Source organism: Polypterus senegalus, chromosome 13 (assembly GCF_016835505.1).
Source record: "Polypterus senegalus isolate Bchr_013 chromosome 13, ASM1683550v1, whole genome shotgun sequence".
NCBI classification, from domain to species: Eukaryota; Metazoa; Chordata; class Cladistia; order Polypteriformes; family Polypteridae; genus Polypterus; species Polypterus senegalus.
This window is the reverse complement of record NC_053166.1, coordinates 99,693,851-99,708,522: the sequence shown is the minus strand read 5'-3', so window position 1 is coordinate 99,708,522 and position 14,672 is coordinate 99,693,851. Positions and strand designations below refer to the sequence as shown.

The 14,672-nt window shown below is 37.2% G+C and overlaps 1 protein-coding gene across 2 annotated transcripts in view; it reads left to right on the top strand.

Moving 5' to 3' along the window:
* Positions 1 to 1,359: 1,359 nt before the first annotated feature.
* Positions 1,360 to 14,672, top strand: part of uba1 (ubiquitin-like modifier activating enzyme 1) — a 332,406-nt gene continuing 319,093 nt past the window's right edge. The window contains exon 1 of one of the 2 annotated variants that reach the window (XM_039774152.1): positions 1,360 to 1,484. The gene's annotated coding sequence lies outside the window, so the exon portion shown is untranslated. Of the gene's footprint in view, positions 1,492 to 14,672 lie in introns of both variants that reach the window. The other variant, XM_039774151.1, reaches the window with a different exon arrangement.

Sequence of the window (14,672 nt, the reverse complement as noted above, 5' to 3'; positions counted from 1 at the left end):
AAAAGAACAATAATTAAAGTCACCCTCTCAAATGCTTGCTACATTGCACCAAGTTAACAAGACCAATTTGTAATTTCTGGATTGACAAAAAGAGATAGAAACACTGAAATAACAGCTTATTTAATAAAAATAGGAATCCAGTTAATAGCTGAAGGTAGTTGGGATGAACACCTGCAGTTAAGGTGGTCTGCAGGAATTAGTTTTATGACTGCTTAGTTAAGTCTTTTATTACTGATTAGAACACAAATGAATGTAACATTGAAGTAGTGGCTCTGCTTTAAAATTCTGTGTCATTTTCACTGCCCATCAATACTTGCCATTATTTGGATACAATTTAATGAGCAAACTCCACAATAATAAGGTGAATTGAAATAAAATTGGTAATAGACCATCATGTGTAAATAGATAGATAGATAGATAGATAGATAGATAGATAGATAGATAGATAGATAGATAGGTAGATAGATAGATAGATACTTTATTAATCCTCAAATTCACAAATGATGAAAGCAATGACAAACAAAACACATTTCTTTTAAATGCAAAGATCATGCTAGAGAACTGGAAAATAAATTAAGCCAGGTATACAGTTAGATTGCTGAGACATAAAATAGGCCCATTGATTTGTAAAACTGGTTGGAATGAAAGCCTGAATTCACAGTGGTACATCAGGTCGGAAATTAGGAATATCTGCAAAGGCAATAGATAGTAGCCTAGATGTTTTGCACCAGATTTTTCAGGCACAGTACGGTAATCTTTATACTCCTCTAAATAAGACATTTATCTAAAACTGAGAAGGAAAGCCTGTCACGGATAAGAATTATACTTTTTTATATAGCCAAACTTGTTTGTTTATGCAAGGTATTGTGATGTGTACTAAACTCCTTTGTGTTCCTTCTAAACAGCATTATACCGCTTAGTCAATCAGACCCGTATGAGTCAATTTGAGTATGTAAATTAATTTCTACTTCGAAGACTTGGCGACAGGTTCGTTTACAGCCCTACCCTATTATAGCTTCTGGCTGTCACAGTTGTGGTTTTAATACTCAAGTACAGAAAACTGAATGGATTACTATGTGGAGAGATGGGCGAGGAAATAAACTACATCTTCCAGCATTCACTGCGAATGAGGAATTTACCAATGAAAACTGTTATACTGGTGTCCTGTTTTAAATGGTACATTTAAGCGAATTATGTAACACTAGTAGATAGATAAACAAGATACGTTATGTAATCTGGTGATTTTAAAGCTTTTCTTTCCTTTAGGAGGAGCTTTTAGAAATAATTGTGCTCTATCCCCCTCCCGCATATGGATGATGATACAGCCCCGCTTAGCCCCGGTTCCTGCACGTGTTAACTTTTTCTACTCCACGACGCTGTAACGGTACTTAGGAGTGTGAGATTTTGTTGTACTGTCGACTTGCCCAAAAGGCTTTAACATCAGGAAGGAAGATTTAACACTGCGGGGAATCCTGAGAGAGAGTGTATGTGGTAGGAGCTCTCTGTTATTAACTTTTTTGGTTGCAATTTGCGAGAAACTGCTTCACTTCAGTGCTGAAAACAATGCCGCGTTAGCGGCAGGGACAGGAGGGAAAGAAAGGTCGAGAGGCGGGCAGTATTCTGTGTGACGGTTCTACCTATTGTCTTATTCTAGCGTTGTACCATGGACGCAGAGCATATGTTTTGTTTTGAATCATAGCTCAACACAAATTCTAAGGGAACTAGATGGAAAACTCACGGCGATCTGAAAATATATAAGTAACATCAGACATCACCCTTGTCTGTGAGAAGGTCTGCCAGTCATTTTCGGAGCAAAAGAGCGATTTCGCTTCGTAGTACTTTGTTTGAAATCGTCCGGTGCGAATGTTTTCTTTGTATTCTCTGTAGGCATGAAAAGTCGTTTGTTATGGAAAGGCGTAGAGATGAAAGTACGTGCAGTTTTCTGCTAGTTTGTTTGGCCTGCATCCACTCGTCTAAGACATGACATCCGTGACCAGTAGCTCCAAGTGCCGCGTAAATGAAGAAACTAGTAAGAACCTTTCATTCACATGCACATCAGTGGAAATAATCAATATTCAATTGTTACTTTTTTTTTTAAAGTAACACGTGTGAAATTATTACCCCGGCAATGCAATTATAAGATCTTAAAGTATGAACTGTCTTTACTTTATCTATATTGTTAACTTTTATTGTGTTTCCTTTTCTCGCATAACTTTACTAAGTCTGATGCAGTATTTTTTTTTTTTTTTTTGCTTTTGGCTGAGGTAGGATACACTTTTTAATTACAATATAACTTCAATACATCTTGAGATGGTGTGACCAAGCTTTGCATACTGGCTAGGAGTAGCATTTTATTATTTGCTTCAGTGAATGAACATTTCAAGACAGCACATGTAGACTAATTTCAAATCCTGTAACATTTGCAGTTCAATCTGAACATTAGTAGCATGTTAGCATTAGTAGCAATTCTTAACTTTTAATGATAAAATAGATATTGGAGTCTATCTTATTTGAAAGCGATACCTGAAATTTGGTATTGCAGGCTCAAATTCCATCCTTGTGTTTGGTACTTAGAGGATTTTATGATAGAATAGGAAATTATAACTCGGTGAGGTTCATGTTGAAATCCACTTATCCTTTTGATTCCATCTCAGAAATGATGTGTGAAAACTACAGTTCTCTCTGCACTTATCCGCAGTTCCAAAAGTTGAAAAGCTGCTTATACTGTTTTTTTTTTCTGCCAAATGTGCAGCAACTTCAGTGATACCTTACTCGCCAGGTGTCATGAATTTTATGCCTTTGTTCTATGGCAGGCTGTTTTAGCATTTAATCCATATTCTTAATGTGGAAATTCAACCTGCTACAAGTGTGTTTTTGTAATTTTGCTTTTGTTATGTCATTTTCTGACTTACTTAATTTCGACCAAGTTTGCTGGAAGGGTTGGAGCCTTTAACAGCTAGCATAAGTTACAAGGCTACAGTCCATTACAGGACAAACGCAGACACACACCTAATACATACTAGGACTAATTTAACCTGTTCTGCATGCCTTAGGACAGTGGGAGGGAGCCAGAGCACCCAGAGAAGACCTACGCAGACATGAGGAGAACATGCAAACTCCATGCATGGAGTACCCGGGACTTGGATGATGGTCTCCTTACTGTAAGGCAACCGTGCTGCCACTGCATCACCGTACTCCCCTAAATCTGATGTTGATATTCTGAAATTTGATCCGCATTATGACATTTGACTTCAACTTTTAAAACCTGTTAAACACATAGACTGAAATGTGTATGCTCCTTATAGAGGTTTGTGGGACAACTGCCATTTATTTTGCAGGTGATGTTTCAGAGACAAAGTGATTTGTGGACAGCTATGACAATCAATAAATAGCCTTAGTGAAAAGATGGTCTAAGTTTAAGTAACTGTGCATTAGTATAATATGAAAGTTTTTATTTGTTTAGAGTTCTTTTTTCTTTAACAATATGGTGAACATGAAGTATGCTAACCTACTAGGTTGCTGCAGAGTTTGCACTTGCATGTTTCTGCTATTCTGCTAAAGTGTTCATGTTTGGTTGACAGTTGTGTTTTATTTGCAGCATGCACAGAGTTACTGTAGTCATCTCTTCATGCACACAAAAAACTTGGAAGCAATGAAATAAGTGCAGTTGCCTGGATTGGTTTAAAGAGAAGGAAACTTTAGTATGCGTGTATTAGTGCTCCCACTTTATACCTTCCTGCAGCATGTATGAGTTGGTGCTAATGATACATCTTTGGCAATATGTGCATAGAACAGATCACCACTTCAGCTTTCCTACCATGTATGATTTTAAACAAGACAGTTAAACTAACTTGTGGATGAAATTAAGAACAAACTCCATTGTATATTAAAGGATATTTAACTTTATATGTATATGATATATTTATTATATTGTGGCACTTCAAGATTAGGGTATGTTTCCCCTAGTGATATAATGGTTAATGGTCATGGTTTGGTATAGGAGATGTGGGGGTCTCCTTCTTAGAGAGGCAGAATCGATAAATAAATAATTTTAGAAAACAAAAAGTGAGGAACAGCATTTTTTTACATCAAACAGGAATACACTCGGATGTAAGTGTTCAACCAAATCTTCTGGAGCAGGTTCACTTAATTTTTCAGACCAAATTTTACTTATGCTGAAACCAATGAAAATTCTCACCATCCATCTAGCTATGATGAGTTGGACTCTCGAAATTTTTAGAGTTGTTCAATTTTTTGTAAGAAAAGTAATAAGGCAGATTTTAAAAATAACTTCTAATTCACATACAGCAGCATAAATTCTAGGTGTTATGGTAAATAATTTTTTAATGTGCTGATGACGTGTGGTTTACATTCTTGTCTTCAGTTTGACTCCAGGGGCCTCATGCATAACGTCATGTGTAGAATTCACACTAAAACATGGTGTACGGACAGAGAGGAAATGTGTGCATGGACAAAAAAATCCAGATGCATAAATCTGTGCGTATGCCAGCTTCCACGTTTTTCCGCTCCGTAAATCCTGGTGAGTGTGAAAAGTAACGCTCATGCACACGCCTGTTGCTCCACCCTGACTCCTCCCAGAATTACGCCTTTTTGAATATGCAAATCAATATAAATAACTCCTTATGTTTTGCGTTCTGTGAAAAGACAATGGCAAAAGCATGGGGGGGAAAAGAAGAATTTCAGTGAATACCAAGTAGAGGCAAGGAAAAACATACTATTTGTTGGTTTAAACAGTGATATAAACAACAAAAGGAAGTTGATTAAGTAACAGAGTGGTGCAGAAACTCGAAAGTTAAGTTCAGAAAGTCGCACAGTGCCCGAAATAAATAAGAAGTGCTGAGATATCAAGTCGCAGTGAAAAGGAGAGTCCTAGCTCACCGTCTTAGTGTCATATGGAAGCATATTAGGGTACAGAGAAAAGAAAAAAAACGGACACAGTGTGAAAAAAAGGTTGAATTTTCCACTTTAATCACATAGTTTATTTTGTCATTAAAGTAGAATATCATAAACTTCATCTTAAATTTGTTTAATAGTTTCTCAAATCCCATTGTAGCTAAAGTAGCACATTAAATGGTTCATATTCTAAGTGTTCTTCTATGTACTCTTATGTGTGTGAATAACTACATGCTTCTTAAACGGTCTTTCTCTTGTGCTGACAGGACGCGGACTACATTATTACATTCATGATGGTACAGTTTTCTAAACAATTTAAATACTAAGATGTATACTTGATATACGTTTTATGATGATAGAAATTAAAGCATGTATAAAGCATTTAAGGCACAGTAGTAGCGATGAGCTGGTGCCCCCTCCAGATATTGTTCTTGCCTCCTGCAAGATGCACGACCCTCAATAAAATAATTAATTGCAGCAGTTGTGTCTCTTTCAAACATACTAGCCCCCAATTCCTGTCCTTCCTTTTCTTTCTCTAAATATCCAATAGCCATAAAATCAACTCTTTAATAAATGTTAAGCCATCTGTAAGCTTAGAATGCAGATTCTTCAGAACTTTTAAGGAACATTTAAATATCTTCATAGAATATGTTTAATTATTCTATCCATCCAGGATCATGCCAGTCCCAGCAAGCATACAGCGTGAGGAAGGAACAATCCCTGAAAAGGGGCACCAGCTTATCACTACTGCTGCTCCACTGAGTCCTTGCATATTTAATCATTAACAATATACATTATTTAAATTAAGTAAAAAATTTATCTGTATAATCTGTACTAATAAAAGGCAAAGCCCTCACTCACTGTTTTGTTGTGGGAAAATGGTTCCAGGGATTAGAACATAAGTAGGCAAAGAATCAGAGAGAAGAGGTCCAATACTTCTATTTTATTTACTTAATCAACTATAATAATCAAACACATATAATGCAGACATACAAAACAAAACAATACTTACAGACATATAAAAAGACATAGAGCCATCATCCCAGACCAGTAGACTGAGGGGACCCGCTTGTCAGTCTTGTCAAAGGACCAACCCATTTTGCCTTTCATTTACCGGGCGGTGCGCGCTGTCCCCACGGTTGAGCCTCCAAAGAAACTGAGGGCAAAACCTTCCCTTATATACTAATTGAGCGTCCTTGCCCAAAGCGGCTTACGTGTAAGCAGTGTATACAGAAGTGATTAGTTTCAGCACACACACCTTTCCACGGACGCGGTGTTGTTTTGCACTTGGTCCTGATGATGACGACACCTGGTACCAGGAGGCACACAAAAATAAGAATTGCGTGGTGAAGCCCCTTGAAGTGGAAAAACAAGTCAGCATAACCCTCTGGCCATATTCCCAGTACTTTTCCTTCTTGAAGCTGGTTTTTGCGCTGAGCGACTAACGCCCATCTGCTCTCTTGATCCCCCCCCTCTCTTTAGAAAAATCCTTCCATTACATTCGGCCCTCGCTCAGCGCAAACCCAGCGCTCTTGCCCTTCTTGTTCTGATTGCAATTTTTCGTAAAGCACAAAATACATAACAGTTAAATATAGTCATTAAAGCAATAATAATAAAACAATTGTCCATAATAAATGCTTTTTCTTCGCTTGGAGAAATATTTTTCCAGTGAAATTACAATTTTCTTCAACCCAGGTACTTTGCGCACCGTAGAGGGTCACCTCCCTGGGGAGCGGTTACTAGCACTTCACCCAAAGAGTTTCTTCTGAGTTGGTATTTCATCATCCACATTGTCAAGAAAAGAATAAGAATCTTTAACTGAAGGTGTCCATGGTTCAAGAAATTGGATGCACACCTGTTTGACAGCAACTCTAGTAATAACTAATTAGGAAACTAGTAATAAGCAACAACGTACTATTAAGAGAGTAATTTCTGCTTCACTAACATGAACCCCCATGATACCCAGGTTCAAATAAAGTTAATACTAATTAATATTATTGGTGATGATACAGATGGCATAAATATTTATCTTAAATAACTCAAAAGTTCTCAGTTTTAGGTTGCCACCGCTGTGCACAATGGTAATCGGAGATAAAGTCCTTACACACCTCACCATGCTCACATCTTAACACACTCATTCATAAAATTGCCCAAATATACACCCAGCTGTGGTCTCAACCTTGAGCCACCTTTATCACATTAATTCAGCCATCTTGTGGACAGTAGGTGTCAATCCTCCCTTCGGAAGATGTCAGCACTACTTCCAAAATGCAAATCACTGGGTCATTTTTGAGGTCACATTCATTTCAATTTCAATTTCAAGGGTTATACCCAAGCTTATTCATATCTTCAGAGATCTTCAAACTTCATTTGGGCTTTTAATTCACGGACCTCGCACTCACCACTGTATGTATAGGACACTCCATTTCCTATGGGCCAAATTATTACTTCATTTCACTGATTTCCATAACATATACTCATCAAGCCATGATGTTAATCATTTGACCTGTATCACCATCAACATGCTAGCCTAAACTGTTTTATCCTCTTCTAAAAGCTATAGATGTCCTGACCTATAGTATGTGTCCCTTATCCCCAAAATACTAGTCATGTGTGTCATCCCATATGCTTACTATTATTCTTTTCAATTAATTAAATGTACCTAAATGTAAAGCTCTACATTATTTGCTATAACACTACAATCAATAACCTAGAATATCTAAACTGGACTGACCCTGACTAGTAATAGTGCATTGTCCCTTCAATGACAATCACTTAACAATCTCTAATAGATCCCTTATGTTAGATTAGATTCAATTCTGATTAACTTTACAAATAACCAAATCATTGGTCCTTAAAGGTGACTTATTATCTCATACAAAATATCAGAAGGCATATCAAAACATTTATCTAAAAATAACCACTATGAATTAATACAAACATTCATTAAATACATATTTAGGAATCCCTATATTCTGCTTTGTTTACAAATAATTAGCTTTCCCTTCTATATCTTTCATACTTCACGGTTCAAATACTTTTAACCCAAAGATGTTGCCATTTGTCAAACAAGTGGACAGTCAAAGCAGGCTCCAGCAAGAACATTGAGCCCTGCAGAGTAAAAGTGTGACAGATTTTTTCTCTAATAAGGACCAAAGCAGGTGTTGGGGTCCAAAATCCCAAGCAAAAGGACCCAAGTAGGCAGATGTCATCTATGATTCGAATCCACGATGATCTTTTGGGCTCAAACATCACCAGCATAGTTGAGCTCTTGGCAGCAGGTATCCATGATGCCTGGAACTGGAATCGAAGTGCGTTGTCCAGTAGTCAGCTGATCGATGGCCTGATTCATGACTTGATTCCCTCTTTGGTATGGCTGGGTTCTCCTTGGAGTCAGATAATTAGTTTATCTGCAGACCTTTATCACAGCCCAATCTCTGGTTCAACTTCAAATGCTGTCATCTACGATGCACTAGGAAAAACAGCTTTCACCTGCAGATGTAAAGACTTAAAACGCTCATTTAAATAGTCAGCATATTAATTCTTCATTGGTAGCTACTTATGGATCCAAAAAACAATATGTCATAAGATGTCAGATCTGTTTCGTTGGGGTACCCTATTAAAAATATTGCTAGCAGTGAAACAAACGGTCAGTTCAATCCAGTCTGTGCTTGTCTAAGTCAATTTGTCTTTAAACAGTCAGAGTAAAAATTTAGATTGATAAGCACAAAGTTCAAGTCCTCCTTTATAGCTGTTTCCAGTTTGGCTGCGGTTGCAATTTCCACTCAATTAAAAAAAAAATGTCCCAAGTCATTATTAAAATAAAGTCAATCAATGTATTACAAAAGGAAAAGTACTCAATAATAAATCATTAAAAATTGGTCCCAATAATATTGACATAATATTCAAATTATCTGCATTTGTTCCAAGATTTAAACTGGTTTCAAAATGTAAAATTTAAACAAAATTAAACATAACATATCAAGCAGAGTCAAGAAAGAAATCCACAATCTAGACGGGTAAATTCTTAATCTTTTCCTTGGTGACATTAAATAACAAAAAAGTTAGGCTCCACATTTCTTCCCCCATGTATCTAATCACAAACCATTGTTCAGTTATGCAAAGTCCTAAAAACATTTTTCTTTTTACACAAGGTGTTCATTTTTAAAGTTTCTATACATGTATAAAAGTGAGCCTTCCATTAGTTTTGTTGTGATACCAGTATTCCACTGTATTTCACACAAACATGTCAATATTACACACAAAGGAAATGAGGAAAGAAATCAATATATCAAAATGCCCTATAATGCAAAATGTGTCTTTATTTACTATAAAGCCCTCTAAGAAATTTGCACATTTCTACCCATATTTAGAATGAAGAACCCACTTGTTTATCAGGTAAACTAAGAAAATACTTCAAATCTACTTCAATTATATACACTGATTTTCTTTTCCCCATAACCTTCTGTCAAAGACAGTTGATCTTGCACATTCTTTCATTGTTATCTTCCAGATGTTTTATTACACGTCTTTCAGAATGTTGACTCCAAAGAGTACAGTCTGTTTTCCTCTTAGTTAACCCTCCTTATTCCCTTTCTTTCACTTACAGTTTGGCATTGGCTGTTTTTATACTGCCACATGCCATTCTTCATACCATTGTCATTTGACCATCACCAAACAAATGCACACCATATTGTCACTTACACTTACCTTCATTACCACATACAAGTAACCCTCACATTATAGCAGCTTTCCTTGTGCTCTGCCTCTCCAATATACAGTAAATTTTGTTTTCTAAGCAGCACTAATCAACATAGGCTTTGAAAGGAGTATTACCAATAACCTGCTTCATTTTGCTAAAAGAATGTCTCCTTCAATCGGAATTTACTCATTTTAATTAAAATCCTCCCTTTTATCAGAGTCTGGCCAGTACTCAAATAAAAGGGGTGCTCATATAATATGCTTAATCTGGAGACCCTTTTACACCACCTGTTCAAATCTTTTTTTTTTAATTTAGAATTAAGAGCTCTTTTAATTTCAACATTTACATTCACAATAATATCAATTATTTAATTCTTGCAAACAACACACATATTTTTACACATTCTTTTAAGCACACTGAAACCTATTTAACATATACACATAGGGATCCCTCTAATACACTATATAACATACACAAAATCACCCAAACCATTGTTTTAATACATTTAACTTTACCTCAGTTTTGTCACTTATTATCACTTATTATTTAAATGTTACTCATACTCACATTTATTTTAACCCATATTTACTCAGAGCTCTGGAAGTTTATATGCACACGGCAGCTTCAGAAAATCATAGTTGAACTACATTACCCAGAAGTCTCCATGTTTTTGCTTTCTTACTCCCAAACACACGTATGCACCCACAGAACAAATAACAGACACGCTCACACATTTTTAGCACAAACATATTTACACACACACAGAGAACAATTAATGCTCAGGCATACACATAGTATACAGGCACACACATTGAATAAGTTCAGCACAGACATATTCATATACACAGACATTAGCGAGCGCCAGGTACCTTTGATGTTAAATACAGTGCACTTTTTCTTTTTCGCGCATTATATTCTTCTCAACGCTTGTTATTCTTTTTGGTGCTATCCTCCTACATTTTTCTGAAGGCTGCTTTACTTATCAGACTATAATATAAAACAGCTCTCATGACGTTAACGGATGTTAACTCTAACACGATTCTACTCAGCTCGAAACGGCGCTGGTTTCTAGATCAAGGAGACTCCATTGGCGAAATGACTCGGCGACAACGAGGAATTGCTTCCGTAGCGATCCATTCCTGCGCCAATTAGGGCAAATCCAACTATCAAGAAATCACGCGGTTCGATACTACAGCAAGACGGCACTCTCAAAAAGACTAAACTGTCATTGAGAATATTAACTCAAAACAAACAACATGTAAGCTTCAACATAAATCACAAATAAACTCGAATCATGGCATAAGTGCTAACTACTGCGCCACCACACACTTTAACACTGAGCGATCGTTGCTTAATCTATATGGCATTCTCTTTATACATTGCTACGTGTACTGCTAGCTGCTCGCAAATTTTTAGCCAGATATTTATCTTGGCTATGCATAAGGCTGCCTCATCCGTCATCCCTTCGGCCTGCTGTACCCGCGGCAATAATACAGCTACCTTGGATTCGGCCATCGAGGCTCGCCCTAACGCATCCGTCAAGTCCATTTGCATTTTCTTAATCTCCCTTTTTCGTCTACCAAGCTGTCCAGACATCTAACTGCCGTTAGTAAAACCCACCCCCGCGTCTGCAAGCCTGTTATGGGTTCTTTTGCAGACACTTGACATTTCTTAAGCGCAGCTCGTACATTCACTGGTGTTGGGGGGCCTAAACTTTGCCAATATTGTGCTAATCCCCCCCATGTCTCAATTCTCTAGCACAGTATTCCCATACTGTTTCCTCCCAGCCGGGAAGAGGTAAAGGAGCGGTGCCAGGGTTTTTATCCTTTTTCTTAGACATCTCTGATTTCTTTTTGCCTCACTCAATAGTTCAATATTTTACCAGATTCCCCAAAATCCTGCAAGTGACGCCAAAATGTTTTGTTGTGGGAAAATGGTTCCAGGGATTAGAACATAAGTAGGCAAAGAATCAGAGAGAAGAGGTCCAATACTTCTATTTTATTTACTTAATCAACTATAATAATCAAACACATATAATGCAGACAAACAAAACAAAACAATACTTACAGACATATAAAAAGACATAGAGCCATCATCCCAGAACAGTAGACTGAGGGGGCCCGCTTGTCAGTCTTGTCAAAGGACCAACCCATTTTGCCTTTCATTTACCGGGCGGTGCTCGCTGTCCCCACGGTTGAGCCTCCAAAGAAACTGAGGGCGAAACCTTCCCTTATATACTAATTGAGCGTCCCTTGCCCAAAGCGGCTTACGTGTAAGCAGTGTATACAGAAGTGATTAGTTTCAGCACACACACCTTTCCACGGGACGCGGTGTTGTTTTGCACTTGGTCCTGATGATGACGACACCTGGTACCAGGAGGCACACAAAAATAAGAATTGCGTGGTGAAGCCCCTTGAAGTGAAAAACAAGTGAAAAACAAGTCAGCATAACCCTCTGGCCATATTCCCAGTACTTTTCCTTCTTGAAGCTGGTTTTTGCGCTGAGCGACTAACGCCCATCTGCTCTCTTGAACCCCCCCCTCTCTTTAGAAAAATCCTTCCATTACACTCACTCACTCACTCCTCACTAATTCTCCAACTTCCCATGTAGGTAGAAGGCTGAAATTTGGCAGGCTCATTCCTTACAGCTTACTTACAAAAGTTGGGCAGGTTTTTCTACGTAAAAAAGGAAATTCTACGTGTAATGGTCATAACTGGAACCTATTTTTTCGTCCATATACTATAATAGACTTCTGCTCGATGGCCGTGGGAGGCGGAGTAATTTAGTGCCTGCCCATATAAATGTCAATCCAATAGAAACACTGCCGCTAAATATTCATGGGTAAAAGACTGTGCTTATGCAGACGAAGATGAGATGATCAGGGTGGTGTTTGGCACAAACTCAGCGAAACTGCGAGAGAAAGTTTTAAGTGCCAGGTCTTAGCTAACATTACATACAGACGTGGACATCGCACGAGATGGCACCAGCACAGCTGGGAACCTTCGATGCATGTACACCAAGCAGCTCACGTGAACTGACGCAGTGCACAGACAAAAAGCAACAGTTTCAAAGAGTGCTGAACAAAAAACAAATTACACAATTGAGAAGGCAGCAAAAAAATATGAAGCGTGTGACACTTACAAGCATATTCATAAGTGCAACTACTGTGGAAACAAAGCACACGGTGGAAAAAGTCAATATCCCGCTAAAGGAAGACAGTGTAAAAAACAAAAAAAACCCATGCATGCAGTGTGTCACATCTCAGATAAAGAGGAAGACGAGCTGTTTATTGATGCAGTAAGAAATGAATCGATGAATGAAACCAGTTATCTTTACAACGATTGACAAATACGGAATGTAACTTAAACACAACACAGCCTACAAATACGAACCTGATTGAAAGAAATAATGATAATCAAATCCTTGATAACAGCAACACTCATAACACTCACAAAACAATTACTGTATATTGACAATCATGTTAAGTTATTTTTAAAATGTTCCCTTTTCTTTTTCATAACTTCTTTAACACACTATTTCTCCGTTGCGAAGCGCGGGTGTGTATATATATATATACAATGATGATTGTCAGTGTAATTGTTTTGTCACTGTTGTGAGTGATGAGTGTTGCTGTCATATATATATATATATATATATATATATATATATATATATATATATATACACACACACACACACATAAACATATATTTACATATCTATACATATACACATATATACACACACACACATATACATACATATATATCTACATATATACATATACATACACACACATATATAAACACATATATACACATACATACATATCTACATATATACACACACAGCTATTTCGATCAGTGCAATACGCTGCTTGTTAAAACGGATAACTCCCGCTCTTACGTGCAAGTCTGCGTGGATATTATGAACTATCGATTTGTTCAAGTTCTATTTAAATTTTAAATAGAAGGAATTTTTATTTAGTCGACAGAAATATCTTTGGTAGGAATGGTAAAACAGACAGGAATATTATTCGTGAATAAATCAACTCAAACCTTAAACAACTTATAATATTTTGCTCTCCATAAAAATATATCCTGTCTAAATTATACAAGTTAGAAATACAGTAAACGTTAAAAGAACAAACATTCAAATTTCTTTACTCTTATGTAATTTTAGATAAAAATAAACTTAGATTTTAAATATCCCAAAAGATTTTGCTCTCCATAAAAATATATCCTGTCAAAATTATACAAATTCAAATATGAACATGCTGCATAACAAAACCTGGAAATATAAATAAAATGTGTTCCTTTCAGCAATAACAAATCAAATCATTCACTTGTCTTTGCTCATATGTCATTTTAGAGCTGGACGCCTGGCATCCTTTTTTGGCAACAAGTTCGTTTCTGTTTGGTGTGAGGTTCTGTGTTGTGGAGATTCTCAGGATGGATTGCAGATGCTCATCAGTGAGGCGACTCCTGTGTGCTGTTTTTTGTCTTTATCACTGAGAAGAGCTTCTCACACAGATATGTGCTACCAAACATGCACAAGGTTCGAGCCGTATGTAGACGGACTTTTTTTGTTCTTCAAAGTCACCAAGGTGCCGTGCAAACTCAGTGCGCTCAGTTTATCAGCAAAGTGCGTATTTGGGAACACCGTAGTGACGACTTGGTTTAACATTACTTGGCAACAGGGAAAGTGGGGCAAGTTGCACTGGTGCATTTGTGTCTCCCATAAAAGCAGCTTCACTTGAAATCACTTTGTGATTGTGCACGGGTAAAACGTCCGCTGAAGTGTCAGATTCTTATTTAATTCTTCTGCTTTCTGTATCTTCTGCATTGCATTCAGGTCTTTCAGGTTACCCTGATGTTTTGTGTCATAGTGCCGTCTTAGATTAAATTCTGTAATTACAGCCACATTAGCTCCACAAATGAGACACACGGGTTCAGTAAACATATACTCAGCCTCCCATCGGTTTTAAAGGCTCTATTTTCAGAATCAACTTTTCTCTTCAGCATCGTGTGAGCTAGCTTCGCAATAACTTGCAGCA